Raw genomic sequence first — 15,480 nt, 5'->3', positions numbered from 1 at the left:
CTTGGCTCCCTGAGCCCAGTTCCGGCTGGTCGTGGGAACAGCTTCTATGATTCCACGAAAAAGCTAGATGGTTCGAAATAGGGGTGTGTCCGAACCGGTCCGGCGGCCATTCTAAAGAATGGCCGAACTGCTAGACCGGTTCGGCCCTGGCTGGTCCGGGTCCGGGTGGGGGGTATTGCTTTAAGGGCGGGGAGGGCTTACTTACCCCTCCCGCCTCTTTGCCCCCTCCAGCGCCCATATTCAACAGAATAATGGGGCGCTGGAAACCAGCCGCCCCCCGCCCCCCCCGCCGCGGGCAGATTTGGCAAGAAACTAAAGGTACAAATGCCGCTGCCGCTGCCCGCCAGCCCTCCCTCCCTCCCAGCCGCCCGCCCGAGTCCTCACCCGATCTCTTGGAAAAAAACAAGAGGAGCTAGCGAACAAAGCTTCTCTCGCTCGGAAGTCCTGTAGCATACTGAAGAAGCTTTGCGCGCGCGCACATGCGCGCACCGCAAAGCATGCCGATCGCCGGAGGCCCGGTCTACCCGCCGGGAAAAGGCCGGGTAGACTGGGCCTCCGGCGATCGGCGTGCTTTGTGGTGCGCGCATGCGCGTGCGCAAAGCTTCTTCAGTTTGCTACAAGACTTCCGAGCGAGAGAAGCTTTGTTCGCTAGCTCCTCTTGTTTTTTTCCAAGAGATCGGGTGAGGACTCGGGCGGCTGGGAGGGAGGGAGGGCTGGCGGGCAGCGGCGGCGGTATTTGTACCTTTAGTTTCTGGCCAAATCTGCCCGCGGCGGGGGGGGGGCCAGCGGGGGGGGTTGGTTTCCAGCGCCCCGTTATTCTGTGGAATACAGGCGCTGGAGGGGGCAAAGAGGCGGGAGGGGTAAGTAAGCCCTCCCCGCACTTAAAGTAAGGCCCCCCTTTGGTGCCGGTCCGGACTGCTCCGGACCGTGCACATCCCTAGTTAGAAAACCCTCAGCTCCAACTCTCTATTTCTCTGAGAAATGACCATGGCAAAGACTGGATGCTCTTCAAGTGGAATTTTTGGTCCAGATCCTACAGTTAGGTTCAAGCCATATATAACCTTATGTTATATGTGTCGTTGGTTCCCATGTATGTAATTTTTTAAATATCTAAATATTTAAATATTTGTTTGTTTGTTTATTCGATTTCTGTACCGCCCTTCCAAAAATGGCTCAGGGTGATTTACACAGAGAAATAATAAATAAATAAGATGGCCTCCTATCCCCAAAGGGCTCACAATCTAAAAAGAAACATCAGATAGACACCAGCAACAGTCACTGGAAGTACCGTGCTGGGGGTGGATAGGGCCAGTTACTCTCCCCCTGCTAAATAAAAGAGAATTGCCATGTTAAAAGGTGCCTCTCTGCCCAGTTAGCAGGGGTAAATTGCAACTGTAGATGGTCCTGATCAGAACTGTGGCACCTGGGACAGGAAGAGGCAAACCCTTTCTGTTTCAGCAGTGGCACTCTTGCTTCTGAAGCTTGCTTCTGAAACTTCTGTTTGTTCCAGGGGTCAAGCCACCATCCACACCAAGAAGCACTGGAAGTCTGAAACACAAGTCAAGCATAAGACAGCTGGATGCTACTTTCTTTTTCAAGAGACTAGGAAAGAAAGAAGTAGCAGCACCTCCCCATCCAGGATAGGGAAATATTTGTGACCAGGGGCTCTATTTGGGTGAAACCTTACCAGAGGCTAAGGCAGAGGTGGGCAAATTTGGCCCTCCAGCTGATGTTGCACTACAACTCCCATTATCCCCAGCCACAATGTCTGGGAATGATGGGAGTTGTAGTTCAACAACAGCTGGAGGGCCAGGTTTGTCCACCCCTGAGCTAAGGCAGGATTCTCAGACTTGGGTCTGCAGATGTTGGACTACAACTTCCATCAGCCTTTTGGCCATTGGGTCTGGGGCTGATGGGAGTTGAGGTCCCACAACAACTGGAGGCTCCAAGTTTGAGAACCTCTGGGCTGAGGGATTTTTGCAGGGTGTGGGTGTGAGGGGCATTCTTTCCAGACCCACATACACTCGGAAACTGGCTGACACCCAGACTAACAAAACTCTATAGCATTAGCTCATATCATTTTATCACAACTTGCGCAACCAAGTTGCGCATCCGCAAGAAAAGGGTGTCACTGTGCAACATCCAAAAGTTGTGTGATCCTAATCTTGCGCAAATATTCCCTTCAGTGTAAAAGGATGGGAGATGAGGTTTTCCAGCATGAGGTGTACCAGAGTGTGCACTTTTTAACAAATGTGCAAGCATGATGGAACTAGTGCAACACTAATCTGGAACACAAGTTTCCTACATAGTGCAACCAGCTAGTCTATCATCCTTGTGCTTGCACTGCACATTCATGCAAGTGTTGCATTAGTCTGGATGTCAGCCACCGCCCTTTAATTTATTAATGAAAATTCCAAGGCTAGCTGTGGACTGGGTTGAGCATATGGGTTCTCTTTCCCTGTGCCTGTTTGCTTGGGTGGCTTAAGGTATTGCAATGCGTGAGGCACCAAAAGCTGCCTTGCCTCACACCCCTGATGGCAGCCAGCCCACTTTCACAATTTATTTATTACATTTATAAATGTAATTGACCCTTGTAAGCTTTGAAAGCGGCATGGGGGCAGGGTAAGAAGAAAGGAAACTTGCCAGCAGCCACCTCTTCTCTCTTCAGGTTTCTTGCAAAAATTTGCAGGGACTGCAAGGAGCTGCATTCTTTGCAAAGCCTGCAGTGATCAAATGGGTCACAAAGAGAGGAGAGCTGGTCTTGTGGTAGCGAGCATGACTTGTCCCCTTAGCTAAGCAAGGTCCACCCTGGTTGCATTTGAATGGGATACTTGATGTGTGAGCACTGTGAGAGATTCCCCTCAGGGGATGGAGCCACTCTGGGAAGAGCAGAAGGTTCCAAGTTCCCTCCCTGGCATCTCCAAGATAGGGCTGAGATAAATTCTTGCCTGCAACCCTGGAGAAGTCGCTGCCAGTCTGTGTAGACAATACTGAGCTAGATGGACCAATGGTCTGACTCAGTATATGGCAGCTTCCTATGTTCTTAACTGCTCCAATGGGGCCAGGGGATATCTCGTCACCCTGTGCCGTCAAGTCGATGTTGACTCCTGGCGACCACAGATTCCTGTGGTTGTCTTTGGTAGAATACAGGAGGGATTTACCATTGCTTCCTTCCTCACAGTGTGAGATGATGCCTTTCAGCATCTTCCTATTTCGCTGCTGCCTGATATAGATGTTTCCCATAGTCTGGGAAACATACCAGCAGGGATTCAAACCAGCAACCTTTGGCTTGATAATCAAGTCATTTCTCCGCTGCACCATTAGGTGGCCATTCTCGTCATCCTCCTGGCATCCCAATAATCTGCCACCTGAGATGACCACCTCACTTGCCTCATGAAAGTACCACTCCTGCTGCCGCCAAAGAAACATCCTCCCCAACCTCTACCCAGACCAGGGGCGTGGGGACAATGGAGCAAAGGGGGATGATCGTCCCTCAGTCGCCAGGGTCTGGGGGGGCCACCAAGTCCCCCCGTTGCCCTCAGTCAGAGTACCCCCTTGCTCCCTCCTGCACCCAGCCGGCAAACAAAGCACTTGCTGGCTGGGAGCATGAGGTGTTAATTGAAACAGTGTTTGGGCTGGGGGGAAAGCCCAGCCAGCCAGAGATTCAATGAAATCCTGACTTGGGAGGATGGGGAGAAAGTCTGAACTGACCCTTTCCTAGTAGGATAGTGGCCATGTCCCCTGCATCTGACACCATTCATAGGGTGTGTGGCCAGTAACTGAGGGCGGTGCCAGTTGGCCCTTGCAGAGTATCCCCAGTCAGTGGTTCGTTGAACCGCTGACTGGGAAGTTGGGAGCTCCTTTCTCTACCTCCTCATGAGGAGAAAGAGAAAGGAGAAATGCAACAAACTGCTGACTGGGGGAACTGTGTCAGGGCTGACTGACCCCGTCCCCCGATACCGCCCCCCGATACTGGCCATGGCTCCTGTGTCTGATGTCAGATACGGGGGGCGTGGCTTGGGGGCACACATGTGCAGCACTCATGATTTGGAATCACCGGGGAGGGGAGCTGCTAGCACAACTTTGTTCTCCGGCTGCTGGCGGGCTCTCTACTCCCCTGACCCAGACTAAAAACAAAGTCTTCTGTTTTACAGTAACAGCAGGAGATTGGGCATGCCCTCAACTCCTGTCTGTGGCTTCCAGCGGCATCTGGTGGGCCACTGTGCGAAACAGGATGCTGGACTAGATGGCCCTTGGGCCCGATCCAGCAGGGCTGTTCTTATGTTCTTATCCAACATGTGCTCAGGCTTTGACTTTGGGGCTTTCGAGGTGCTTTTTCAAACAGCAGTTTAACACACCTTCACTACACTTAGGCTGGGGATGTGGAATTAATGTGAAGGAACCATTTACAGTGGTGTCAGGATGGCGACAGAAGATGCCGTTTATACAGTCAATGACATTATTCAGCTTTCCCCCTAACGCTTTGCAGTTACTGCTCATTATATGTGTCCGTAAAAAGTAGCACTTTGGTACAGGGTTCAAAACAGCGTAACTTAAGGCACAGATGGTTGGGATTCTACAACAATAGAATATTTAGGATTGTAATGATGGTGTACAGTTTTGACATCTCACCTTAAATATGCAGGCTTATATAATATTTTATCATAATCACAGGATAGCTTAGTTTAAATCTCCCCACCACCAAATTTATCTCCTGCATTAAATACATTCACACAATTCGTGCAAGAATAGGTCTCAGAGGCACTTTTTAATTTATGCAAAAGGGGTTGTCAAGGTGACTAACTATGAACACGACAGGATAGTTCTGAGTCACCAGAATGAAATCCTAGAGAAGCAATTACTGGCCTCAGTTACTGTTCCAGTTTTGTATTTCTCGCCTCCCCTTCTAGCCTTCCAGGCTATCAGTTAGGCCTCTAATCCTGTAGCCAATCTCCAGCTGGCCAATAGGAACTTGAGGGTGTTGCTGTTCCAGGGTAGCAGGCTGGCTGCAGGCAGGCAAGATTCAGCCTCATGTATTTTATTTGCTCCCTGACTGGGATGGATAATAGAAGCTGAGCTGATGAGGGCATTCATACTATATCATCCATAAAAAACAAGTTCTCAAGACCAACTTTAGTTTTCAAAACCTTTTGCACTTGAACTGATTGCCTCTGAGCAAGTGCAGAAGGTTTTCTGCCCGAGGAAAGCAAAGTCCATTCTGATAGACGCTTGTAAGCAACAAAATGTGTACAAAGTGCCTTTATTTATTGTTCATTTTAATCCCACTCCACCCCGCATTGGTCTAAGAACGCAGTGGCTGAGTTACTCAATAGTACTACTCAGGATTTTAGAGTAACTACTCAATTTTTATTTTTATTATTTTTTTAGTACATTTATATACCACCCCATACAAAAAAATTCCTGGGCAGTTCACAATATAAAAACCATTAAAACATTAACATAACTATAAACAATTTAAAATACAATAAAAACCTCTAAAAACCAAAGCTGTAAAACTGTAAAAATGTCAATAAGACTACTCAGGAGTAATTTAGTCTGCCTAATTAGTCTGTAATTTAGTAATTGGATGTCAGCCAATATCACTGAGCATGTTCAGTGCATCTTTCCCCTGCTGTTGAGAAGCAGGTTTTTGAAAAGAAATCAGTGTGAAGAGTAGAAAGAGTACCTCTGAACCTATGCAGAGTATGCTTAAGTTCAGAATAGAAGTTTTTTTTTCCCCTGAGAGGAACTTGTTTTGAAAGAAGGACTTAAAGAGCAAAGTTGAGAATGATTTTTCTTTGTAAGAGGAGCTGAGTTCTTTTCCTTTTTAAAATGGCTCTAAGAACAATGTATGGATATATTCAGTACATCTTTTTGCCCCTGAGGAGAGTCCACTTAAAAAAAACAAAAAAACAAATGCATGTGAAGTCTCTGGGCATATGCAGAATATAGTTGGTTGGTTTGCTTGCTGCTGCTGATGCTCACTTGACAAAAAAAGGAAGCTTATCTATTTCCCAGTGTCAAATATATTAGAAACAGTACCAGGTATTTTCTTATTACTGTCAACGGTTTTTAAAACACCAGAACACAGTGAATAACCTTCAAACTGTGTAACAGGAAGTTTTGTAATTGCACCAGTCAAAGCGTTGCTTGGGCCAGCTGCTTACAGCAGGATGTCGCCATTTTGTGTTTTTTGTCTCTGCAGCCTGCCCTGGCGTTCACAAAATGGCCTCCGTTTCCGGAAGGCAAGATATATCTGCCCTGCCCCCATAATACTTTCCCTCAGTTCTGATCAGAGGTTTGTTATGGGTGAGGCCCGTCAAAGAAGGCAGAAACCGAAAGCCACAGAAGCGTGTGTGCTAAATGCTGCTTGACTGGGAAACTAGAAAAACAGAATTTTATCTCTGTGGGACGACATTTCTTCTCCATTCACTAGCACTGCTCCAAGTCCTTCCAACCCATTAGTCTGGTGCTGAATAGAGGGAATTGCTGCATTACGGCTGAAGGACATGTTCCCATTTAATCCTGCATTATAAGAAGAAGTTGTTGGCTTGGCCTGTGCAGTCTCGCTGCTCACCCCCATCACATCCAAACTTTGGCAAAGCAAAGGCATCTGCATTTGAATCCAGGGCAGGTCAAGTCAAGTCAAAGTTTATTTTGGTTTTTGACCAGCAAAACAATAGTAGACAGATAGATCATTTAACAGAGAGCAAACATTAATGAACTACATTAATAACCCATCCTATACTGTACCATTTGAATTAAGTGCTAACCTCGGTCTGATTCTATTGGTATCACACTAAATTTGGCACTGATATACGAAATGTCAGAATTCTGGTCTGAGAGGAGAAAACAAACATAAAACTCTTCTGAACAGCCTGGGAGATTTCTTAATAAGGGAGCTATAAAAGAAATGTGAGAATCTCTATAAAAAGTAAAGGTAAAGAGTGCCATCAAGTCGATGTCGACTCCTGGCGACCACAGAGCCCTGTGGTTGTCTTTGGTAGAATACAGGAGGGGTTTACCATTGCCTCCTCCCACGCAGTATGAGATGATGCCTTTCAGAATCTTTCCTGTATCGCTGCTGCCCGATATAGGTCTTTCTCCCCTGGGAAACATACCAGCAGTGATTCAAACCGGCAACCTCTGGCTTGCTAATCAAGTCATTTCCCTGCTGTGCAATTAGGTGGCTCCCTATAAAAAAATACAATATAGTAAAACATGGGCTATTGATTCAACTGCTCTGTCCATGAGGCAACCATGGTGAGGCAACCAGGGGACAAAGTGTGGCTACTCCCCGCCCAATCACACATGCGTGCGTGCCCCAAGCAACGCCCCCTGTGTCTGACATCAGACACAAGGGGTGGGACCAATGCCCTCCCAGGCCCTGACCAGCTACTTACATTGGGGGACCTGCCACACTTTACTGCTGCCTCCTCCCCACTGCTGTCATGCTCAGCTGGCTCCTCAGGTGCTGCTCACCCATGGTGAGAGGCCTGCCCTGCCCAAGCACCACTCTGAAGCAGCCTTCCCAGTGCCCAACTGCTTCTGCTGCAGTAGTAGTAGTAGCAGCAGCAGCAGCTCTGCACCAGTCTGCCAAGAGTAGGCCGTGGGTCAAGCCCAGTAGGGTCACAGAGGCAAGCAGGAAGAACTGCTGGTAGTTCTTCCTGCTCTGCTCTGCCCTGCCCTGCCCATCTCACCTTACCTCACCCCACCCCAGTTCATCCATTGTCCAGGCAAGGATCCAGTCCTCTTCCAGCCTGCTAGAGAAGAGAAGGATGTGTTTCACGCTCCCAGCTGGCAACCACTTTGCTCACTGGCTGGGTGTGGGAAGGGGCAAGGAGGCACCCTGGCCAAGGGTGAGCCCTGGGGGTCCACCAGTCCCTCCAGGCCAGGGGAGAATTGTCCCCTCTTGCTCAATAGTTGCTACGCCCTGGCAAAGGCATAATCGCTTTATGTAAGGGATCTTCTTAAATCTGTCCTGCAGTACCGCTGACGGAAGAGCATTGAAATGTGCCAGCAAAAAAAAACCTTCTATACTTAGGAGCTGTAAGCATCCTAAGATACCTCGAGGGCTCAATGTCGAATTCTATTATTTATTATTATTTATTTAGTGCATTTGAATTTTTCTTGGGAATGATTGATTCCCAGTTTTTAAAAAATGTATTTGAAACCCAACTTAACTCACGTTGGCATGCAATATCTAACAACCTTCGTTTGAGGGCTAATTTGGCTCACTCATAACCCTGCATGAGAAACTGAACCCAGATCCAGGACCCACACCTAATTCCCTGAACTGCTCTAATTTGTCTTCCTGTGCCTCCGAGATTTCTAGAGACCTGGATACATCAGGCATTTTCTCTCTCTCTCTCTGGCTGTTTCATTCCCAGACCGGCCTTTGCCCCATGCCCAGCCTTGCCCCATTTAGCCCCTGTAAACAATGTCTGAGTCAGGCTGGGAAGTCCCTCGACAGCCCACACACCAGAACTGCTACCGCCCTGAATCTTGTTCAAGAAATGTTATTGTTATCATTGCCGTGGGTGAAATGAACAGTCTTTAGTTGGCTACAATGTTTACAAAAGTTTACTAAATGTAGTCTGAATCTCAAACGTTTAATTGAATTTCTGTCTCCTTGGTATGAAGTCTGTTTCTACAGAAAGTAATACACAGAGACCCTTTTGCTGAGAAATACATATTTTTTTGTTTTCCTTCTATAACAGAAATATCTGTTTCCAAATGGTTGCCTGCCGTGTAACAGGATGACAGGAAAGAGTCTTCAGTAACAAAGCACAGACCCACATTTAAAAACAAAACAAAACACCACTGCTGTAGTCTGCACACTTGCAATCTTGTAAATAATCCCAGACAGGAGAAGGCAATGCAAAGATGTTAATCCTAGCCCGATGAGGTGAGGAGAATTGTGTTGGCTGAAGAGAAGCATATGGAGGGATGGAACTCCCTCCTCCAGGGGCATAGCTGTCATTGAACAAGGGAGAATCAATGTCTCCTGGCCCCTGAAGAAGGGACGTGGGTAGGTGGGAGACAGCTGAGTGACAGCTTGCTCTTTGCCTTTTACTGTTGATGTTATATGAATATATGAGTTGATTGTAGCAGATATATATGTTTAAAATATGTTTCTGAGCTGGGGAATCTGCACCAGCAAGTGGGTGTCTGGTTTAATGTCTGTATACATGTGGAGTGCATGATATTATTTACATAGGAGTGAGAGAAAAGGTATGCTGAAAATGTTTTTCTTTTTATCATGCCCTTCAGCAGAGACATGGAGAGGAGGAGAGGCTGTCTCTAGACCCCACCAACTGGACCTCTGTTAGTGCTCGTGGCCCCGCCACTAATAGAGATCTGGTTGGCAGGGACTAGAGACAGGGCCTTTTTTGGTTGTGGCCCCTCAGCTTTGGAACACCCTCTCTGAAGAGCCTTGCCATGCTCCCTTCTTCAGTTTAAAAAAAAACAAACCACACACACACACAATTAAGAACACATCTTTTAAAAGAGGCTTTTAAACATTTTATCTTCTGCTTATATCTGGTAAGTTCTTTAGTTTTTATAGTTTGTAGCTTCTTAACTTTTAATTTGAAACTTTTTAAAAAAATGTAATTTTAAATGTGGTTTTAGCCCAGTTTTTAAATTTGTTTATTCATCTTTTACTTTACATTGCATCTTTTTACTAATGTTGTGAGCTGCCCCAAGCAGTAGTATACTGGATGGATGGGGTATAAATATTTGTAAATAAATAAATGAGGAGGAGGCAGGCAGGCCCCGGGGTTCATCTTCACTTCTTGTCCCAGAGCTCACTTCAACCTTGCTACACTCCTGTCCCCCACTCAAGTGGGGTGGGAAGGGTTGCCATATTTGTCAGAGAATTCCTTGACAGAATCATCAAAAAGGGTGTGGCAAGGGTACAAATGTTAAAACTCTACTTTTAAAAACACGGATCACTCAACAATGAAGCTTGGTGGCTGTGTTCTTTGCACTGGAGAGCGTTAGGAGCTTTTCACCTCAATAAACACAATCAAACATGCAAAATAAATACAATGAAAAAATCTGTATTAACGGTTCACTTTTTTTTAGTAACAGTTTCTAAAAAGACTATTGTTTAAATACAGGTCAGCTAGAGAAAAGGTGGCTTTCTTTGCCCATGTTTCACAGCCAAACCCAGAGGACCACATTACTACCCTTGCTAACACTAGAAAGGAGAAAGGAAATTAGCGAGCCATATACAGAGAACTGAGCTAGCTAGTCTGTAGCACTGGTGCCCGAGAAAGAGTAGGAACATGGAGCTTTCGAACATCGACATCAAGTAGCTATGATGCCTGGAGGGAAGCACCAGGAAAATGGGTAAAATTCATTAAAGCAATCTTCCTGCTGAAATTCCTGGACATTTTATATCTGGGGTGACACTCTTTTCCTGCATCTTGAGGACATCAGATTCCTGGATGTGTGGCTAGCCTAGGGTGGGAAGGCCCTAGGCAAGTTGTCACCATATTTGCTGCTGCTGCTGCTGCTTCTGCCACCATCCTCTGGGAAGAGATGGGGGCAAGAAAATGACAAGTGCGGGGAGAGATGGGAACGCAAAGAGAGAAAATCTCCCTCTTCTCTCTGCCCTGCCCCCACTGACTGCAGATTGCTCCTAGGCGAACTCAGTTGTAGAACTCATTACTCTAACTTTGATACTCTACTGCCCCCTCCTGGACCTTTCCAGTTCCTGTAAGTAACAAATCAGGTGCTTTCCGAGAAATCATACCAGGGAGAGTTTGAAGAAAGTCATGAGGTGCTAGGCAGCAGGAATAAACAAACATACCATTACTGTAAACTGCTGACTCATTCTCATATTCATTAAGATGAAACAGCTATATAAAAAAACCCCACGGGTAACGTGATCTCTCATTTCACCAGTTTATTCTTGGGGTATGCAAGCTTCTGAGTTTCACAGAATTCTTTAGTAGAAGCAGCCAGTGACCGCTACCAGTACCAGGCAGAGGCTTCCAGTCTAGCTCTTCAAGAGTTCCTGATGAAGTTTTTAGACCCTAGCTAGACTATGATCTCTTAAGGAGAGGTTATCAGCCAGCATCTGTGCAGGAATCTCAACCTAGATGGGATCATATGAAAGCCTCTGGAGTATAAAAATTAAGACAGTAATAATCGGAATGTCACGTTCAGGGAACTGCTTCTTTCCCCAGATGTCGTGACGGTTAGCAGGGAAACCCCCATGGGTATTTATAATGAGAAGACTTCCTTATGTAAACAGGCTGATTTTTTAAAAGTGTATTTATCTGTATGTATGTTTGTTTGTTTACTACATTTTTATACCGCCTTTCTGCCTTGACAAAGGCACCCAAAGCGGTTTACCATATTAAAAGAAGTAAATTACAGAATGTTAATAAAACATTGTCTCAGGCTGTTGGTCTTTTCGGGAGCTGAGGACAAGAGCTCCCTGGCCTGGGTGCCTCCTTTACGTGCCATGGAGTGTGTGAGGGAAAGTTTTGGGAATGACCAGAAAGGAAAGTTTTGCTTAGAAGAATAAAAGGACTGAAAAGCCCAGACAGGGGAAAAAAATTACATGCTCTAAATTGGGGAATAGGCAAAGTATAAATATGGCAGAGGAATTCCTAGCCAGTGTGGTGTATTGGTTAGCGTACTGGACTAGGACTGGGACAACCTGAGTTCAAATCCCGATTCAGCCATGAAACTTGCTGGGTGACTCTGGGCCAGTCACTTCTCTCTCAGCCTCACCTACTTCACAGGGTTGTTGTGAGGAGAAACTTAAGTATGTAGTACACCACTCTGGCCTCCTTGGAGGAAAAGTGGGATATAAAATGTGAAAAATAATAAATAAATAATAAAATAAGGAAAAGAAAAGCACCTGCTGACACCAGCAAGAGGACTTGGAATATTGTGTGCTTGTGTGATGTTAGCTTGAAATGTTAACTTCTCTGTACAATCTGTGCTTGAGTGATGTTTGCAGTAAAACTGAAATTATGTGGTTATATAAACATGGCACAGTTTTGATTAGAAGAATTTAATTGTGAGCTAAGTTGAAGCTAAGCATGTAAGAGAAAGATAAGGACCAGGGGAGCGTGGATAGGAAGAAGCATGCAGCGATTACAAAGATGGCTCATGGTGTACGAGAGACATATGGAGCAGGATAGGGCCAACATCAGACAAACCAGAGTGACTTGTCATGATTATTACCTCATGATCACTCCATTGAGGGCCTAAGGCAGTTTAGGCTATAAAAGGTGGGTTGGGGGACTCTATGTAGACAGAGGTGCACTTTGCCATGGACCTTGGATATCTGGTCCGTGACCTCCTGTCTCGGGGTGGGTGGGTGCCACATGTTCTGGGGGCCTCCCCAGAGCCCCACCGCTACCCCGCCACTGCCCTGTCCCTGCTGCACAAGTTAAATCTTAAAAAAAAACTTTTTTCAGCTACTGCTGCACGGTGGGAATGGTAACAGATACAGGGGGTGGCCGGCGGCAAGAGCTTTATTTATACCCAGTATAAATAAATAAAGTGGCTGGCCAGTACTGAGGTAGAGGATGGTGAAATTTAGAGGGTAAGGCCAGCACATAATGGTATTAGTTAGGAACATAAGAAGCTGCCATATACTGAGTCAGGCCATAGGTCCATCTAGCTCAGTATTGTCTACAAAGACTGGCAATGGCTTCTCCAAGGTTGCAGGCAGGAGTCTCTCTCAGCCTTATCTTGGAGATGCCAGGGAGGGAACTTGAAACCTTCTGCTCTTCCCGGAGCGGCCCCCCATCCCCTGAGTGGAATATCTTACAGTGCTCACATATCAAGTCTCCCATTCAAATGCAACCAGGGTGGACCCTGCTTAGCTAAGGGGACAAGTCATGCTTTCTACCACAAGGCTAGCTCTCCTCTCTTAGTTACCAATAACTCAACAAATTAATTCGGCAACTATTTTAAGGTGTGCATATGTGGGCGTATGCACCACTCATAGAATTTTGGTTTTGGAAAGAACTGTGGTCGTCTTCTAATCCAATCCCCTGCTCAGTGCAGGAAACTGCTACAGGATCCCTGACAGATATCCCTGTTTGAAAACCTCCAGTGAGGAAACGTTCACTACTGCATGAGACAGACTGTTCCACTGTCAAACAGCTGTTACGGTTAAGAAATTCTTCCTAATATCTAGTCTAAATCTGCTTCCTTGCAATTCCAACCTATTGGTTCTAGTCCTGTTTGCAAGAGCAGCAGCGAACAAGTCTGCTCCTATGCGACAGCCCTTCTTCAGATATACGGAGAAGGCTTCATAGCTGTCTCTGTGGCTGCCCCAGGGCTTTGGAATATGCTCCCTGGCAAAACAAGAGCATCTCCATCTCTGATTACTTTTAGGAAGACCCTCAAGACGCATCTGTTTTCTCAGGCTTTTAACTGAAATTAATTTTAAATTGTTTGTTTTTAATCCATGAAATTCTTAACTTTTTATTTTGTGAAATTTTTAACGGTTTTATATTTGTTGTGTTTTAAATTGTGTACACTGCCTAAAGATACACATATCAGGCAGTATTTAAATATGATAAATAAATAGATAACTCTCCTCTTCTCTAGTTCCTTCAATCATTCCTCACAGGACTTGGTTTCCCCACACACTTTACCATCTTGGTTGCCCTCCTCTAAACCTCTTGCAGTTTATCAACACTCTACTTAAAATTGCATGGCCCCAAGTGAGGTCTGACCATGGCAGAAAAGAGTGGAATGATTGCAAGCTGGAACAGTGAACTGCTGAACTGAAATGCTTTCTATTTTGTGCTACTGAATAAGAGACAGGGACTTTCACAAGTTGCACAACTTTGATTTCCCATGACACAATAGATATGCTGATATGCAACACTTCAAGTGTGGTCTGACCTTGTGCTTTCTCTCTGACAAAATATTCCTGGTTAGCCTAAACCAGCAGAAGTGGTAAGCCCAGGGCCAAAGTGAGAAACCCACTAAGCTAATGCATCAGAACAGAAGTGGTAAGCCCCATGCATAACTAATTCCCCATGAAACCTGACTATGTGTGCACAAGACTTCCTAGTGTATCTACATGAATCATCTCTTTTCTGGAATGGGTGGGGGGTTCAGGGAAGACCAGGTTCCACTGACAGAGAAAGAACTTCTTAAAAAGGCTCTTTTCAAACATACAGGTTGATCAAATATTATAAGGTGCAGTAACAAGCACAACAGTAAAGGATCCAGCAGTCAAGAAATACACCACAGCCTAGCACTTGGTAGGGTTGCAATGAAGGCCTTGGAAAAGATATTTAGATGCTGTGATGTGTCTATATGTACAAAGATTAGAATCGTCCGGACCATGGTTTTCCCCGTGACATTCTATGGATGCGAAAACTGGACTTTGAAGAAGCAAGATAGAAAAATCATTTTGAACTTTTGGTGCTGGAGAAGACTTTTGAGGATACCATGAACAGCCAGGAAAACCAACAAATGGATCATGGAACAAATCAATCCAGAATTTTCACTCAAGGCACAAATGACCAGGTTCAAACAATGATACTTTGGACACATTATGCAAAGACTCAGCTCCCTTGAGAAGTCCACAGTGCTGAGGAAAGTTGAAGGAAAAAGGACAACCAACAGCAAGGTGAATGGACTCAATTACTACAGCAATGAATGCATCACTAAGAGACCTTAAAGGCCAAGTTGAAGACAGATCATCCTGGAGAGAATCTTATCTATGTGGTTGCTAAGAGTTGAAACCGACTTGACCCACTTATTCAATCAATTAATCAATAAACACAAGGGCTATGCTAGCAATTCAGCCCTTTACATTCCAACCAGCTCCCTCCACAGGATCACCCACACTGCTGCCTCACTGCTAAGTACAACTGCTAAGTAATCCCAGCAAAACCAGCTGGATGTTCTCAGCTCTTGCCAAGGCATGTAACTCCCAAGTACATGCTCAATGGTTTCTGACAGACACTGCAATCCTGCACAAAATGGCTAGCCTCACACAAACACTGAGCTTGTGCAAACATATTGTGCAAGTGCACGGATGTTGCACTAGCTACCTGCGCTAAGTTGAGAGCTTATGATTCAGACTAGTGCTGCGCTAGTGCAAATATCCTTGCAGTTCTGCAAGGAGGTATGCAACCTCTGGTGTGTCTCCTCCTGGGAATCCTCTTCCTCAATCCATATATACAGGTGAAACTCGAAAAATTAGAATATCGTGCAAAAGTCCATTAATTTCAGTAATGCAAATTAAAAGGTGAAACTGATATATGAGATAGATGTATTACATGCAAAGCGAGATAAGTCAAGCCTTAATTTGTTATAATTGTGATGATCATGGCGTACAGACATGCAACCTTCTTGTGTGTATGCAATTAAGTTTAGTCTGAATCCCTGACAAAAATGCCTCATCTGGAAGTAGATACAAGATAATTAAATACAAATCCACACACTTTCATTAGCCTGTGGGGGGGAAAGCCCATAATC

The sequence above is a fragment of the Hemicordylus capensis genome, chromosome 2 (genome assembly GCF_027244095.1).
Source record: "Hemicordylus capensis ecotype Gifberg chromosome 2, rHemCap1.1.pri, whole genome shotgun sequence".
In the NCBI taxonomy this organism is placed as follows: Eukaryota; Metazoa; Chordata; class Lepidosauria; order Squamata; family Cordylidae; genus Hemicordylus; species Hemicordylus capensis.
This window is presented reverse-complemented; position numbering follows the sequence as displayed.